Genomic DNA, 18,214 nt, shown 5'->3' with positions numbered 1-18,214 from the left:
GCATTTGCGCACACTTTCTGGGCCAGCCCCCAGACTCTGGTTTGGAATGTCCAGGACCCGCCAGGCTGGTGCTGATCACTAGCTGTGTGAGGTAAAACTGATGGCCTTAATGGGACCTCTGGCGTCCTTTGTGGCCCACAGACAGTCAGAGACAACCACCAAACAAGGTTACTATAAATTACATCAAAGTCATTTGGGGATGGGACCTTCTTTCAAATGACGTGGAAAAGAATGACAGGAGAGCCTACAGATTTCAGAATATTTCAAAAAATAACACTCGTGATGGGAAATAGAATCCACATAAATAAACAGAACTGAAAAGGCAATTAAAGAAAACATCCCCTCAACTTTGACTCCTTAAATATAATCTACAGGCAGTGTAGGAGGGGCAGGGAGCGAGGGAAGCTTCCATCTCCCCGACAATTACGAAGTGATTTGTTGGGGAGGTCACAGCGGCCCCAGTTTGGGCCTGTTACAGTTCACTAAGCTCCACTAAGCTTGGGTATTAGGAGATCCTTCATTGGAACATTTGTGTTGAGGGAAGGAGGAGGAGCAAGGGAGGAAGCTTCTTTTTTTTTTTTTTCTTTAAGCTCTGGAGCTGCCTGAGGCCTGGTCTAAATCTTGGGCACAATTCTGTTTGTCTTCCTTCGCTATTCACGTTGCTGATGTTCCAGGCATTCTCTGCCCCATTGCTCGGTGTTTGTTTATGGCAGCGAAGTAGAAAATTGTAATGTCTGCAATTGTTACTGGTTTGCTGATTGTGTGACCACCTGGTCTGCTGGATCCAGGACAAAGGCAGTAAAGTCCCCCCTTAAAGCTGAAGCTGTGTACTTTAGGAGGAAGAAGAGAAGGGGATGTTTGTCCACCTTTTGTTTGTGTCTGCGTGCTGTTTTGTAAAGAAGCATTTAAAGTGGAAATTATTTTAATTAAAACAATAAAACCCCCTTAGCACACTTCTAGTTTGCAGTGGAAGGCTGCCTTTTTTTTTTACAATGAAATGCCCTGAAACTGAGGAATTCCTCAGTAAACAACTTCATACTTGATTTGCCATGTATGAAGTTGGATGGGCCGTTTCCAGATGTTTTCCCAAAGACCCTATGCCCTGAGGTACAGTGACTCTGCTCTAAGACATCCCCCTGGTCCGCAGGAACCCCACTGCTGTTTCAGCAGATTTTTTTTTTTTTTCCATTTCATAGAATGCCACATTCACCATGCACGTTTCATCCAGAGAGGCTGCTAAGATGTTCAAAGGATTCAGAATTACCGGCCCACACCGCCCCCCACCCTCTGGAGTCATATTAATGACTAATATTAATATTAGTCACAGAAAATATTTAACATCTGTCCTGCCATACCACCCAAAAGTTTTAAATTGAAGGAAGATGTGTTTCTTGCACTAAATTACCCAAGGAATTTTCAGAGTAGAGCTCAGTTACCTAGGTTGGCCAGGACACCACTGCTAAAAAAACCCTTCCATGCTTCTAAGTGCCAGGGGACTGTGACTAGACAGAAGGACAGCCCTTTGCTCCTCACCTACACACGGCACCACACAGTACCTGCTTGCTAGCACTCAACTGGCTCTGGCATAGTGATAATAATCATTAATAATAATAATAATAATAGTAATAGCAACTGGTGTCACTGGGTGCTCACTATACACCAGGCCTTGAGTTCAATGCTTAATGTACATGATTTCATTCACTCTTCCTAGCAACATTAGTAGGTGTGTATTGTTAATCTCCCCATCTTACAGAAGAAGAAAAATATATGAGGCTCCCAGAATCTCGATGTCTAGGCAAAGATCACAACGCTGGTGAGTTAGAATTGAAACCCAGCTTTGTGTGGCTTGGTGCCCATGGTCTCAGCCACTCTGCCAAGGTGTGGCCCCAATACACGCAGAAAAGCATTAGCCACCTGGTCACCCAGATACAGAGCATCTTACCGAGAACGCGTGAAGGGCAGAACTGTGGGCTGGGGTCAGAAGTGCAGAAGAGAGATGAGTAGCCAATTCTGCTAATAACCGGTCATGCTAACAAGGTGACCGGCGGTCCCAGTTTGCCTGGGACGGTCCTGGTTTTAGCACCAAGAGCCTTCATCCCAGATGTGGTAGGCAGAATTCTAGGATGACTCCCCAAATTCCTGGCCCCTGCTGTACACACAACCTCACCCACTTATTCAATCAAACATTGAAGGTAGGTGTTGCTGTGAAGGGATTTTCCAAGAGCAAATAAGTTGACTTTGAGATACAGAGATGAGCTGGGTGGGCCTGACCTTATCAGAGGAGCCCTTTAAATCTGGGTCTGGAGGTCAGCGACAGAAGTCAGAGAGATTTGAAGCACAGGGGGATTCAACAAGGCTTTAGAGATGGAGGGGGTCATAGGGCAAGGAATATGGGTGGCAGCCCCTAGGAGCTGAGTGGCCTCCAGCTGACAGCTGGCAAGGAAATGGGGATCTCAGCCCATACACTGGAAGAAACTGAAATCTGCCAACAACTTGAATGAGCTTGGAAATGGATTTTTACCCAGAACTTCCAGCTGAGGACTCAGCCTGGTAGACACTTGATTTTCAGCCTTGGAGACTTGGAGCTACCCAGCCATTTGGGTGTAAGCTCATCTGGGTATTGTTCTACGCCGCTAGGTGGTGGTCATTTCTTGTGCAGTAATCGAAGTGCTATACACCAGGGAACCTCTTCAGTCCTGGGCACACTGGAGCACTTGGTCACCCTAGAGGAATGGAGACCCATGTGTGTGTGTTGCTGGGAGATCCAGACGGCTCTCCGGCTTTCCGGAGTTAGCGCTGGTACTGTGGGGAGGATTTAGACACAGGGAAGGAGCCGAGAGGCACTTCAAGAGGACGCAACATAAGCAAAGGCAGAGAGGCAGGAATGAGCAAGGAGCATCAACTGCGAGGCTACCAAGGCACCAATTAAATCCTTGAGAGAGGTCAGTGTTTGGGGGCAGAGACTTGGTACCTTCAGCATTTGAAAGGGTCTGTTCCAGAGTCACGCAAATGGAAATGAGATTAGCAGCCTGTGACTGCATGTTTCGTTCTGTCATCCCGGCCCTGACGCAGGTTGAGCCTCCTCCAAGAAACTCTGCACCCCTGGAAGGCAGTGCCAGGGTTGGAGCTGGGTGACCCCCAGAGCCGAGGGCAGGGTCTGGCACATCATTGCGTGTTCAGTAAGTGCTAAGTAAAGACATGGATGAATGGTTTAAGGTGGACAAAACGGTCCTACCTTGGGCTGAAGCTAAGCCTACAGCCATGTTGTCCCTGGAAATTCCTAAGAGGTTGGCAAGGCTGACACGTCCCATTTTGACCCCGCCTCCTCCTGGACCTGCTCCTCCTGTTATGTATGTGAAGGGGCCTCCCAGGGCCTCCTCTGTGGGGACCTGGGGCTCTGAGTTCCGAAGGCTAGTCTCAACACTGCTCCTTGGGCAAGGAACTTAACTTTTCTGCGCCTCGGTCTTCTCCTGTACGACAAGGGCACAACAGGACCCACCTCACCTGGTGATTCTAAGGATTCAATGAGTCAGTACAACAGGAGGGCCCTCAGCACAGAGCCCAGCAAAGGGTAATTTCAGTCAGCTTAGTAGTTATTAGGATTCATTTTTACTTTAAGTAAAGACAGATTTGCTGACCAAATTCAGGTAGAGATCCTTTCACAGCCCCACCCCAACCCAAGGGCATTTTCATTTTACTAGGAAGATTCTTGAAATCACAAAAACTTTGAGATGCAACAGGAGGACTGCCTGATGGAGGTGGGTCAGACCCGGGAACCTCCAGAAGGCCCTCCAGAAGGCTGCTCCTTGAAGTGTAGTCGGTAGACAGCATGGGCCACACCTGGGAGCTGGTGAGTGCTGCAGAGTTTCAGCCCTCCTCCATACGGCCCCAATCAGAACCTGCATTTTTCATAAGCTCCCCTGGGAGAGGCGCCGGTTGAGACAAACTCCCATCAGCCCTGCATCTGGGCAACGCAGCATCTCTCTGACCTCTCCTTACAATTTGCTCTAAAAGTTAAGTGTTTAAGCACATAGGCGAGCCAGACCACAAAACTCTGAGCTGGCAAGAGAGAACCTCCTTTCTAGGGACAGCTGGCTCTCTACATGTTTCAACAAACTGGCATTATCCAAGAGCTCTAATGGTCTGAAGTCAGGCTTAAAACTCAGCAAAAATAAACTTTCCAGGAAATTTCTGGCACACCCCCTTTTCAAACCCATCATCTCAGGAATGTTATCCAAGCAGTGGCCTCCTTCCCCACTTCTAACTCCATTTCCCAGTTTAGGACAGTTCTTGTTCTGGCCTCGACCTGACAAAATATACATACACAAATGGGGGAGAACAGGGAAGCGAAGCGCATTTAGTGAGGGCTTTAGGGAAGTCCTCGGGAAAGCCTGTGATCTCATTTTGGCACACTTCATGTCCTACACCTTAAGGCAAATCCCATTTTAAAAGAATATCTTAAATCTGACAGGCATCTGCTCTTGGTCACTGGGGTTCAGAAAGGCATACCTGCAAATAGGAGAGGTAGAACCCACACATCCGCCTTCCTGTGGTCACCATTTCCTTACATCCCAAGCCAGCCGAGCGCTCAAGTCTTCCTTGAGGACCCAGACTCCAATCAGCCGCATCCTTTGGACCCATTCACAAACATACATATTCATGCGGGGTTGGACTACTGAGTGGCAGCCACTCCAGGGAGTTCGAGGAGGCATGATGCCTTCACCAGAGGAAACCCACAGCTCATAAGGGCGAGGTGTAGATGGAACATTATCAGTCAGGGTCTGTCCCACTTATCTATCAGTGTGTAACGATCCCCCCCGATCTTAGCAGCTTAAGGAAGCAATGATTTCCATATGTTTCATAGGATCTGTGGGACAGGAATCAGAAAGGGCTCAGCTGGACTTCTCTGGCTCCAGTCTCCCCCATACTGGCAGTCAGACAGGGGGTGTGGAAGCAGCAGGGGCTGGCCAGCAATCTCTCTCAGGGCTTCCCCAGGTCGTCTTTCTGCGGGAGCCAACTTGAGCTTCCTCACAGCATGGCAGTCTCAGGACAAACTAGGTACACAACCACCCAGGGCTCCAAAGGTGAGTGTCCCACGAGGGTCAAGCAGAAGCTGTATTATCTTTTAGGACTCATTCAGAAGTCACAGTGTCACTTCCTCTTGAGGAAGAATTGTCGGAGTCACACTGTAAGAAGAACACATGGGATGGGAGGTATTGTTTTAACCGTCTCTGGAAAATACAATCTGCAACAGGGTTCCAGCAGAGGCTTAACAAAGGCACTAGTTGCAAAGACACAAGCAAGGTATAGGGAAATAAGAGCTAAGTGAGGTATCCCGGCAGGGCTGGCAACAGAGAAATTGTCATGCCCCCATTTGGAAGGAACAGGAAGAGGGAAAGTTTCCGGGAACTCAAAGAGAAGGGCTCTCTGGAGAAGGTAGGTGCCCTGACCTCACTTGTCCCTCCCTCCAGTCTCCAGCCTGGGCTCCCCATTGGCCAAACCCAATAGGAAGCCCACACTGACCAACCTCTGGGAAGCAAAGCAGAATGGAGAAGAGTGGAGAGTGCATCTCCAGAGGCAAACAGAAGATGCCCAGCGGTAATAAATATCTGCAATACAAGAAAGATTATCATCTGATGCCAATAGAGAAGTATGTAACAGCAGTGCATTTCTGCAAGAGGGAAAGTCTGAGCCGTTGCTATGTAATGTCACAGAAATACAGACGTGGTGTAGAGGGAAAGCTCACATCCCCAGCAGTTCTCTGGATGTCTGGGGTCCCACCGTTTCTCCTGGGGCTTAAGAGGGTCCCGGGATGTTGGGAAGGGAGTTGTCCCCATGGGCAAGCCAGATAGAACACACAAAGTCTCTGGGCACTAGCAGGAGTGTTCCTTGATGGATGGTCTATGGTGGTGGTCCAACAGGAAGCACAGATGATGTGGTTCCTCAGTATCAACAATGTGACGGGGGGACGGAGACCTGCTGGGATGGAGACTGGGTGGTCTTTGGCACTGTGTGGCCCCCCTAGAGCAGTGCTCCCATGACCCCTGAATGAGCCCTCTTCTGTCTGAGTGGTCCATCCAGGCATGGCTCTCATACTGAACTCCATCAACCTCTCTCCCCCATCATGTTCCCTCCAGCTCCCCTCTCCCCACAGCCAGAGAGTCTTTATCTAACCTGGGGGTAAGGGAGCCTGGTTCTTCATCTAGTCTTCCAAATTGGTTCTTTATCATACAAAATGCAAACTCAAAACTCCAGGTTCTTGTAGCTCCACATTCTCACCTTTTGAAACTCAAAAGCCAAGATCTGCATTCTGCATGTGTGTCCCTTCCTTGAAGCACACAGTATGGAAGTTTTAGGGGCTGGGGAGTGTCGCAAGGTACGTGGTGGTGGTGGTGGGTGGAGGGGTGTCATAGAACAAAAGTATGATCACAATTCAAACTAAGAGGTATAAGAACCCCAAATACCAATTAGGGGGTTGACCAGGAAATACTTCATTTGATTCTTCGAAGAATGGATAAGATTTCAATGCCAAGCAGACAAAAGAGAAGGATCGTGGAAAATAAAGCACATTCCAGAAAGGACAGTTTAATTTATAATGAGTGTAAGGGTGTTTGCACGTATTGGAAATGATTCTAGAACGGCAGGGTGAGGCCAGGTCGTGAAAGACCTTGAAGGAGACCTTTCGTGTTGCATTTAGAAAGCCACGGAAGGGCACGCACATGGGCAGGGTAACGGGGTCGGAGCCATGCTTTGGGAAGACGGGCACAGCAACAGGGTACAGGAGGTGGGCACAGTGGTGAGGGTGCTGGCCGCCATTTAGGTGTAAAATCATTTGCGCCTCACGCCCATGGCTCTGTCACCATCTGGCTTGCAAGTCCACGGGTTCAGCTGTGGTTTCTCCCCGATTCCAGACCTGTGTTTCAACTCCCTGCAGGGCATGCCCACCCACATTTCTACGTGCTCTTTAGCTCAACCCACTGAAAGACCAACTGTCATTCCCTCTTCCCCACTGCCCCCCATCTGTGGCTCCTCTCCGCACACCGGCCCCTGCATCCTCCCCTAGACGTGCTGAGGCTCCCAGGTCAGAAATCTCATTTTCCTCGACCTCCCCTCCTCCCCCGATTCCCTTCCCCGCCCCCGCCCCGTCCCGTCCCCCCCAGCTCCGTGGCCCCTTGCACTCTTCACTCACCGTAGGCAGATCCTTCCAAACCTCCCTTTCTTTCTTTTCCCACTGCCTCCATCTCCTTTTTATCCTCATTGGAGCTGTCAAGGTCAAGCCATCAGTGCTTCTCCCTCTGAGGATGGGTGTCCCTGCTTCTGAACTCAGGGCTCCTACGCTACTAGTCTTCTCTAAACACTAAATCTGGTCATGGTGTTTCCCCTTTTAAAGACTTCCTCTGACCATCCCACAGCCTATAGGATCAGGAAAAAATTCTTTTATCTAGCATTTAAAACCTTCAGAAGCTAACCCCACTTACTCTTCCAGCTTTGTCCCCTGTCCCTGGTGACAGGTAGGAGTTGCTATCTTGGCTCTCTGCTTTGGCCTGGAAGCAGCTGAGTGATGGGATTATACCCTAGCTGTTTGGATTGGAGAGGAAGAGCCTCCGGGCACAGGGAAATCCCAGATGTGTGCGTCAGCTGCGGGTGGCGCAGGGAGGGGAAATGAGACTCAGGAATATCTGCCACCCGGTCAAATAAGGAGGCATATGCTGCCAAAGAAATGTTTGAATCGTTCTATGTTTAAAGACTGGAAAATAGAGGCGCCTGGGTGGCTCAGGTCATGGTCTTGGGGTCCTGGGCTCGAGCCCCATGTACGGCTTCTTGCTCAGCGGGGACTCTGCTTCTCCCTCTCCCTCTGCCCCTCCCCTTGCTTGTGCCTCTCCCCCTGCTCCTGCTCTCTCTCTCTCAAATAAATAAATAAAATCACTAAAAGAAATAAAGACTAAGAAAGAAACAACAGATCCGGGTAAGGTCTTATTCTCTGAGGGGCTGCCCCAGTGAGCCCTCAGATGGGTGTTGCTGCAGGTTCCTCCCATAGGACAAAGTAGAAGACTGGCGTTTCTTCCTGCAAGACTTAAAGCCACAGGGAGAGCTTGGGAGGGCAGGTGAACCTTAATAAACCCACACGCTTATGCGGAAGAAAGAGAAGAAGGAATTCAGGGCCAATAGAATTGGTGATTCATAACTAATTAAATTGTTTTCTCTTCTCTCTCTGGCTCTATTAAACAAACATAGACGACCTTAGTGAAACACGTTTTGGCTAACTTTACTGTGTGCTGTTACCAGCACTAGAGTCAGGAGACCTGGCTTCCAGTTCCAGGTGTGTCTCTAACTAGCTGGGTGATCTTGGGTAGTCCTGGCCCTTCTCTGAGCCTCAGCTTCCCTATTTATATAACCAAAAGATTGAACTCATTAACACAAGTCCTTATATACTCAATTCCACAGTTCTTCAACTTTAGCCCAGTAAAATATTTCCCCTCTATTTATCTACCCCTGAATTTCACTTTTTTAAATTACTTCATTCTTCCTCTTTATTTTTTCTTTTCATTCTATCTGCTCAGCCAAGCAAGGCGTAAGACTTGTCCAGCCATTTTCCAGACTCTTGACTTGGGTTTACAGAGTATGTTCTGCCCACTAACTCTGTTCAGGAGTGGAACTTCCTTGGCTAGGACTCCAGCAGCCAACAGACCTTGGAACCTACCTGTCTAGGACCCTCTCCAGGCCTGAAGGAGATGAGACCCAGGGACTCTGATGCATGAGATGCCGTGCTGGCTGTTACCAAAATGGTAGCATCCTCCAACAACCTTTCCCACTTGAATGATCCTATTTATGAAATTAATGTTTCACAAGGGAAAGTAAATTGAACAGTTATGTAAACTGCCAAAAACAATACACACACACAATACAGGGACCAAACTAAGGCCATGGTAGTCGTTCTGATGGGAAGGAGATCATTCTGGCAGCTCCCCAGCTCAGCAGTCTTGGGGCAGTCTCAATATTTTTACATCTACTTTCAAGATATTCTTGGACCCCTTCCAGGTAATGGACCCCATGATAAGGACCTTGATATTTATATGTTACCGAAGACCAGGATGTTTATTCTTCAAAGGCAAACATCTGGATGAATGAGGGAATTTTCACTTAAGAAATGATGTCTTGACATCACTTTAGCTCAGATGAAATGAGGAACCACTAACCACAACACCCAGGTACCCTTGAACAGGTGGCTAAGTGTACATGGCAGGATTTTTTCATAAGACAAGCCTGTGAATTTGCATCCCTATCTTATGATATTAAAGTGTGTCAGACAGACACCAGCTAAACCTAAAAGAAGCCGGAAAACTAATGCAAACTCAAAATGCCATGGACAATGGAGATATGCCATCCGTTTAGCCTTACCTTACTCACCAATCTCTGATGACATGAAAAAGGACCTGAAGAATGTTTTCAGACAGGTTGTATGAAATCTTTTTCTCCTAAGAATAGTCCTTTCCACATACAGGAATGTTCAGTTTCATTCATTAGCCCCACCTCTTGCTCACCTCTCTTCACCACCTCTGACCTCATCATTTGGCAATATTCGTTGAGCATCTGTTACGTGCCGGGCACTATGTTAGGATGGCACAAAGCGGAACCAAACACAGTCCTGACCTGGGAGGGCTTGTGGTCCAGTTGGGGACAACTACACTTAAACAAAAAATGGCAAATAATGAGATGTACTCCAAAAAAAAAAAAAAAAAAAAAAAAGACACATGCAAGGGGAACTCAGTCCTATCAATCAAAGAGAATGGTCTGATTTTCTCAACAAACCATAGACTACCAGTGCCAGGAGAGATTTTACGGGTTATCTAATTCCAACCCCTTCATTTTACAAATTGTGCAGTTTTATTTTAAGATTTTATTTATTTATTTGAGAGAGAGAATGAGAGATAGAGAGCATGAGACGGAAGAGGGTCAGAGGGAGAAGCAGACTCCCTGCTGAGTGGGGAGCCCGATGCGGGACTCGATCCCGGGACTCCAGGATCATGACCTGAGCCGAAGGCAGTCGCTTAACCAACTGAGCCACCCAGGCGCCCTACAAATTGTGCAGTTTTAAAGATAGGGTCAAGAGATTACTTCTTCTCTTTTCCTGGTTGATGATTTATTGTATGTTTCTCAAATAGTTTTTGGAGGTAGCTAGAATGAAATCGTAAATATACCACGGAAAGAAATCCATTTTGTTTTCCAGCCAAAAATACACAAGGTAGATCTCATCAACATTTGTTAAGCAAAAAGATGATTATTCTCCTAAGATTGTTCTGCTCCGTTCCCCATCATTTGCTTTGTCCGTGTGCTTTAAAGTCGTTTCGTATCCCACCTTCCTACCACTGCTCTTAACCACTGGGGTCCTTCATAGAAAACTCATCATTATACTTACTGCATTTCCTACATCTGCACAGCCCTTTGGCGTTTAAAAAGTATTTAAAAGGCATTGTCTCCATTTTGAGAGTCAAGTTGCAGGTTTCATCACTTTAGAGGGAGGTGATAAGTATGAGGAGGTTCAGAATGGAGCTAAGCACATGACCACAGGGTCAGGGAAGAAGACCTACAAAGCCAGGTGAAGGGCGCCAGGATGCCTGGGACTGCTCTGGTGGACGAGGCAACCAGAGGAGTTGCTGCGGAATAGATTTCAAGTCCATGAAGCCCAGTGAACTGGAAAGAAGCAAGTCAACAAACACTTAGTGAATAACTCCTCTGTACAGGGCACCAGGCTAAGTGGTTCCAAAGATGAATAAGGAAGGCACTCCTTTCAAAGAATGTTTTGGATTGCTGTATGATCTCCTTAAGCCACAGGGCGTAGAAGGCGTGAGTGAGCAGAAGCCACAGGGCGGAGAGAAGTAGGTGCACCAAATTCCTGAGGTGTGACCAGAGCTTCTCCAGTGGGTTTGGAAGCATCCCCAGCTAGTGACACAGGGAACGAAAGAAGGCACCAAGTCTCCTCGCTGGATGGCCAACACAACCACTGGACACGGGTGGACGATAACCTGTCACAGGAATGGTAGACTTGAACCCCTCTCCATGAATACGTTGTAGGTTGAACCGAGGGGCTGTGCCTCATTTCACAGCCATTAAGTAGATTCTCATGAGTGAGTTTCTACCCACTTCATAGACAATGGGATTTTAATGACGTTTACGTAGGCTGAGAGAAGGCAAAAGGACCATTTGTGTGATATTTAAAACTTGGGGCTCCATGGCTGGGCGCTAGTGGGGAAGCAGAGGCACAGATAAAAGGAGCTGAGCGGATGACTGCAGAGGGGGCTAGGGAGGGTCCAGCCGGCAAGACTGACAGACAAGCGGCTGATTTCAAGTATAGGATGGGTAAGAAGAAATTTCCCTGGAATCTCTCAAATCAACATTAGAAGGGAATGGAGGTGGGCCAGGGATCACAAACCAACCATGAAGGCAGCAACTTCAGAAAGAAGGGACAAGTTTGGAATTCACTTAATACAGACATTGGACTAGTGGTTGAAGCAGCAGACCCACCAGGCAGCGCTCCCTCCACCTGGACTGCAGGTTCTTCCGTACTCCTTTAAAATAGCCCCTGGCTCTGCTTACCAGATTGGCAGCACCCTCAAGGCAGATGGTGGGGGGAGGGGGTGTCTCTGTTCTTAGGCCCTAGGCCCTACCCCACCTCCCAGCCTCCTTTCCCACTGCTCCTCCCCTAGCCACGCTGCTTCTCTCCTCCACAGCCGCTGTCTAGACCCCTGCCTGCTGGCATCCTCCCCATCCTTGCAAACTCACCTCCCATGCCACCTCCTACCAGAAGCCCCTCCTGATCCATCCCCCAGAGGGTCTATGCTCCCTCCCCATAGCATGTGCTTCTTCACGACACTTTCATTTCATCCTGTGTTACAACAATTTGTGTGCTTGTCCGAGCTCCTACCCCACTCCTCCTTAGAGAACTTCAAGGGCAGTGACCAGGGCTCTTTCATCTACGTATCTGAAGCACCAGGGCAGGAACCCGGGTGTCACAGATGCTCAGCTACAGCCAATGTATACCCGGGACAAAGCTTCTGTGAGTCTTCAGAGGTTGCGAGCTGGGCTCTGTCGTCAGACAGCTCATACCCTAACACTTGCCTCTGTCGTTGCCTAGAGCCCTAGGGCAAGCGACTTCATTGCGGTGCCTCAGTTTTCTTATCTGTAAAAAGAGCATTAATAGGATCTACTCAAAGGGACTTTGTGGTGGTCTAGGTAAAATCCCTAGCATACTGTCTGGACACACTGAGTATTTAATAAATGTAGGGAATGATTAGGAATATGGGACAGTAGGAGCATAATCTCCTTCTGATTTCCAAGAGTGTTCTAACTCATTTGTGCTATACATTTCCACCTGGAAGACTTTGTCTTCTTTAAAGCACAGTTGCACCTAGCAGCTCTGTATCATTTCAGTGCTGTTAGAAAAGCTCGCTGCACATGCACAAGAACACTGGTAGGCAGGCTGTTAACAGATTCAGAATAACCAAGTCAAAGAGATTTTCCACGAAGCAATTCGCCAATCCATCCCCTCATCAGACACGCGCCACTGTGAGCTCGCTAAGTACCACGAGGCCTCCAGAAATAAAAATGAAATGAAGTGACATCCTGCCCTCCTGTTCATCACAGTCTCCTGAGCAAAAGCCATCAATGTCCAGCGACTGCCATACAGGAGGGCTGTGAGAATCCCAAGAGGGAAGGAGCCACCTCTGTGCATCCAAAGGACATTTGTGGTTGGGGGGAGGGCAATACCCAAGGCAGGCTTAAAGGGGAAGTGACGATCGAGCTGGACCCTAACAGGTAGGTGGGAAGAAGTGTGTCAGAAAGAGCAGGTAGAAGCTATTCCAGGTACAGAGAGCAACTTGTGCAAAGGGACAGAGCTCTGACTGTCCACCCTTAGAAAATGGTAAGGCCAGCAAGCCCAAAGGGCCCTGAAAATCAATCCACGTTATTCTAATACTCATGCAGACTTTATTGCAAATAGAAACATTTCTATCGAATTAGGTATGCTTCCCAGAAGAGATCATCTTATTGCTAAAATAAATGTCCTTTCCTTATTTTTTCCCAAATAATTTGATGGTTACTTTTCTGAAGTACATTTTTTATTTCTGTTGGAAAACGAGTGACTTCAGCAAGTCCCTTTGGGCCCAGGAGAGAAAACTAAGGCAGCCCGGGATCAGAACGATTTAGTTAGCTTGCGCTAAGAGCGACCCTTTCGTGTTCGCTGGACTACTCCAACACACAATGATTTTGGCTCTTCAAAGCCAGCAAAGAGATAACCCAGGGTTCCTAAACTCAACAGGAATAGGCACAGTACTCATTATTTCCTGTTTCGTTTGTTCCTTCGATTATTCTTTAAGCAATGGAAGGAAAATGCAGCCAGAGGCCTCCTTCTGGGAAGGGAGGAGGAAATTTTGTTCATAACTTTGCTGGGAGATTATTTGGCCAAATGCAGTGACTGGAGGTCAGAAAATGCTTCTTCTTTCTAGTACAGAGAGGAGGTGAGACAAAGTCTTGGCGGCCCCAGAGAAAAAAGAAACACACACACACTTTATGTCGAATTAGACTTAACTCCCATTTCTCGACGTGGAATTGTAATCTTAAAGATATTACAGAGGCAAAGCTAAGGTCTCATGACACTGTGCAGTATCTGTCAGTGATGTGTGGTCTCTACCAAATTAACTATTTAAGCGGCCTTTGTCCAGAATTTACGAGTAGCTCTTTCCCTCAATAAGCATCATGGCCTGTTGGAATTAGAACTATTGTTTCTTTTCCTCTTGGTCTCAGGGCCTGGGTGGGGCTGAGGATCCTGAGTTGCAGGCTATCATGGAGAGCCAGCCCTTCCTACGGTTGGTTGCTCAAGCCAATACATTCTCTGTGATGGCTTTAAATGTGCTATGGAGAACCGCACCTGTCAGTGTGAGCTTGAATAAATCACTTCTCTCTCCTAAACCTCAGTTTTCTCATCTGTTACAAGGAGTTATGGCAGGGTGGGAGTGAAGACTAAGATACCTTGAGATTCTTAAAATTTTCTCATTTAATTGATCTGAAAAGGAGACTCTATCATTTTGGTTTAAGGATATTTTGTGGGGGACAGGAGAATTGTGGTTCCTTGAGTTCCTTAGCAAGAGACCACAGTGATTATGGGGCAGACAGGGTTAACCCAGCAGGAAAGACTGCTACCGCAGAGACTGTGACCTGCTTTCCAGGACCAGAAATATTGCGAATTTTAAACTTGTATTATGGAGGTGTGCTAGGGGGGAAAGAATGCAGACAGAATAAAAGTCTGAGATGAGAGTCTAACCACTAAACTAACTCACTGAGATTGTGACCAGGGCACATTCATCTTAAGTCCTCAGTTTACCTGTGGGGGAAATGAACATGAAGGACAGAGCCTAAGAAGGCCCGGATGGCCCATGCCTACTGGTATCCCCTCCCGTCAAGTGTGCGCAGGACCTGGGACTTATTTCTAACCAATGGAATCTGTCGAAGGTAGAGGGATGTCACTCCCAGGTTCATATTACATAAGACGGTAACACGCACCTTACTAGCAGCCTCTCTACTAACTGTCTCCCTTGCCCATTTCGATACACTAAGTTGCCATATAGAGAGGTCCCTGGGACAGGGAACTGAGGATGACCTCTGCCTGGTAGCCTGCAAGGAGCCCTCAATCTGAAAATCCTCAAGGAACTGAATCCTGTCAACGACCACATGAACTTGGAAGTGGATCTTTCCCCTGTCAAGTTGCAAATGAGACCCCAGCCCCAGCCAATACCTGGATTAGAGCCTTATAAGAGACTCTAAAACAGGGGGCCTGGCTAAGCTGTGCCTGGACCCCAGACCCACAGAAACCATGAGATAATAAGTGTATGTTGTTTGAAGCCACTAAGTTTGTGGTAATTTCTTATATGGTAATAGATAGCTAATACAATGATGCAGTTGAAACCTGACATCACGTGAGTGGGATAATTATATTCTTATGTTATCAGCATTACACACATAAGTAAAACTACTCCATTATGACATAGACAAACACATTGTAAGCTGCTGTCACTGTGCAGGGTTGAGAATAATTTATCTTTCAAGAACTCCTAGGGTACCTGTTCTATATTTAGATTCTTATTTAATCAGGCCTCATTTCCAGGCTTTGTCCTGCTGATTGCAAAGAGCATACTCTCTCTCTCTCTCTCTCTCTCTCACACACACACACACACACACACACACACACACACGTCCACGTTCACACACAGGTCCTACATTACACTGAATTTAATTAGGGATCAACCTGAAATAAAATGGCTCCAGCAGCAGAAAAGAGGCCTCCTCTGAGACAGATTCTAAGGACATGAAGCGAGAGGCTTTGGCATCATTATTTGGTAGTGTTGGTTCTGAGAGAGAGGGTCAGGTAGAAAAATCTGCCAAAGTGAATGAAGCCTGAGGAAGAATTAGTCTAGTGGGGGAGCCCCATTTTTCAATAAAAAATAGGGCCGCTTGTATTTTAATAGCAGCTAAAGATATTGGGCTTCATTTTATGTACAGATTTGCTCAGAGAGTGAAAGAGCACTACTAAAGCTGTATGTTATCTGCCACATTTTGTTCCTTTCCAAGGCTGCTTTCCTGGAATCCTGACATCCTCTATAAATAAAATCAACACTATGAACTGCCTCATTCTGGACAGGAAAGGAACAGGAGCAAAGTTTGGCTAGTGTCTGAGGTGGCTGGTGGCTGTTTGGAATGTTCCAGAGTGGTGCTGAGGAAATATGGCCCACACACGTCCAGGATGAGGAGGGGCAAGTCTGTATTTGGAATGCAAGGGCCTTTGGTGCTGGTAAGGAGCCTGATGCTTTGTGTTCCAGCGGAGTTTGACAGGTGCTGCCCCGCAGGAGACCTGGGAGCAAGATGCGACAGGGGCCTGAGGAAGTACAGACATTCTGAGACGGGCACAAGGCTTGGGGTGCTCAGTAAATGTTTTCCAATGAGTGAATGAAGCATTAATTAGTGCCCTTAGAGGCCCAGGAGCTACACTTCCCCCAGGAGTCTCCCCTAGGGCTTCCACTGTGTCTTCCAAGGAAGAGTGAGGTCCACCACTGCCCTTCACCGAAACGCCAGGCAGGACAGGCGGGCAAGAGTCATGAAATGTCCCAATATAATCTCATAAGGACAGGGCCGGGGGCCGGGGGGGGGGGGTAGTTCATGGAGCCTGGGGGAATTTCTGGCGACACCTCCAAAACCCTAGCAAAAGGCTGACTTAGACAAGGGAGTTGTGGACCTTTCTTGATGAACTGACTGAAGCTCTAAAAGTCCCCTGCTGCTTGTGACCGCCCAGGGGCCTTGGACTTCAGCGCTAAGACAGTGGGAGGCTGGGACGCCTGGGTGGCTCAGTCGGTTAAGCATCTGCTTTCCGGGGGTGCCTGGGTGGCTCAGTCGTTGGGCGTCTGCCTTCGGCTCAGGTCGTGATCTCAGGGTCCTGGGATCGAGTCCCACATTGGGCTCCCGGCTCAGTGGGGAGCCTGCTTCTCCCTCTGCCTGCCGCTCCCCCTGCTTGTGCTTTTTCTGTCTCTCTCTCTCTCTCTCTCTCTCTCTCTCTCTCTCTCTCTCTGACAAATAAAGAAATAAAATCTTTAAAAAAAAAAAAAAGAGTCGGTTAAGACAGCGCGAGGCGCCCCTCCTTCTTCAGGAGGCGTGCCCTGCACACAGGCTCTGCGCCCAGCGCTCCGGGGCCTCTGGCCCAGCCGGGAGGCCGGCGGGGCGGCTCGCCACAGCCCAGGGGCTCGGGGCCCGCTCAGGGCCGGCCTTGGCTCTGCGGCCCCTGTGGCGGCGGCGGGACCCCCCAGGGGCGCAGGGGGGTGCGGCGCAGGGATCCGGGCCCGCCTATGTGTGGCCCGCGGCCTCCTCCTGCAAAGATTCCCCCCCCCGCCCCCCGCCGAGGCGGCATACCTGGCCCTTTGTCACCAGCTGCCAAAAAATTCAGAAAATCAAATGTATTTCCCGACGGCAGCCGGGTCGCCCCTCCGCGCAGCCAGGTAGCTTAAACCGCGGCATCCCGGCCGACGCTGTGAAGGCAGGCTCCGCGGGCGCCCCGGTTCTCTCCACAACCACCGCCAGCGAGCCCCAAAACATTGGCTTCCCAAGCGTCCAGCCTGTTAAAGGGATACCTCATAGGCATCTTGAGTTCGGAGGGTGTGTTTCCTTTTTTTCCCCCTCGGCAATGAACAGATGCATGAGAAGTCCGTTGCTTACCAGCCCAGCGCTGTCCTCGCTCTCGCCCCAAGTCCAATTTCCTCTGGAGTTTTCAGCACCACCACCTCCTAGGACTCCATGGCCAGAGTCTTCCCGAAGCCATGGGCTGATCTGAAAATGCCCCTCTTAGGCGGGATTCTCCGGAGTCTGGGGCACCTGAAGACGAAAAGGCATTACCATTATCCTCCTTGATTAGGTTAATATTTCCTGAAATGAATCCAAAAGAGTGTCTTGCAAAATTTTTCGGTTTTTTGTTTTCTGGTGATTGAGTGGGAAAATAAATGTCCTTTTTTTTTTTTTTTAAGAAAACCAATAAAAGAAAAAAGGCAATCTAGAGTAGGCACATGCTTACAACACATATCCCCTACATTCTTTTTCTCTGCTCCTAAAGTAATGTTTAGGAGAGATGGATATGCACAAACCTATCAACAAAATGATGAAAGTACAGTAATATCTTCCCACAAAAACAGTCACAAGTAGGGGCACCTGGGTGGCTCAGTGGGTTAAGGGGCTGCCTTCAGTTCAGGTCATGGGGGGGGTGGCTTCCAGTAGTTGGGCTCTCTGCTCAGCGGGGAATTTGCCTCTCCCTCTCCTTCTGCCCCTCCCCCTGCTCTCTCTCTCAAATAAATAAATAAAATAAAATAAAAAACAGTTACAAAGAGCATCATAATTTGTACCCTCAGTATAAAATACTACACAGCACAATAATTTGAATTATACAGTGTGAAGCAAAGAAATCGATAATAGAATTTGGTCCATTGCTTGCAAATTATGCATGGTATAAAGCTTTCGCAAACACTAAAAAAATAATAATGATCTATAGGGCTTAAGCAGAAGCCTTTTCTTCTCTACCTCTTTTTTTTGTTTGTTTATCGTGAAGACTTAGAGATGCCACTCGGTTGTTCTGTGACTAAAGGAAGCAAATATAAATCAATGCCACATTTGCTAACAGACAGCATTC

At 48.1% G+C, this 18,214-nt stretch overlaps 1 long non-coding RNA gene across 1 annotated transcript in view; it reads right to left on the bottom strand.

Moving 5' to 3' along the window:
* Positions 1-4,948: 4,948 nt before the first annotated feature.
* Positions 4,949-18,214, bottom strand: part of LOC114207153 (uncharacterized) — a 32,300-nt gene continuing 19,034 nt past the window's right edge. The window contains exons 2-3 of the long non-coding RNA XR_003608787.1: positions 17,254-17,409; positions 4,949-5,186 (exon numbers count right to left, since the gene is read on the bottom strand). This is a non-coding gene — a long non-coding RNA (uncharacterized LOC114207153). The remainder of the gene's footprint in view (positions 5,187-17,253; positions 17,410-18,214) is intronic.

This window comes from Eumetopias jubatus, unplaced genomic scaffold (assembly GCF_037043125.1).
Source record: "Eumetopias jubatus isolate StellerSeaLion01/CBP00866 unplaced genomic scaffold, mEumJub1_p1.0 scaffold_1, whole genome shotgun sequence".
Classification (NCBI taxonomy): domain Eukaryota; kingdom Metazoa; phylum Chordata; class Mammalia; order Carnivora; family Otariidae; genus Eumetopias; species Eumetopias jubatus.
The sequence above is the reverse complement of the archived record's forward strand: the minus strand, read 5'-3'. Positions and strand labels throughout refer to the sequence as shown.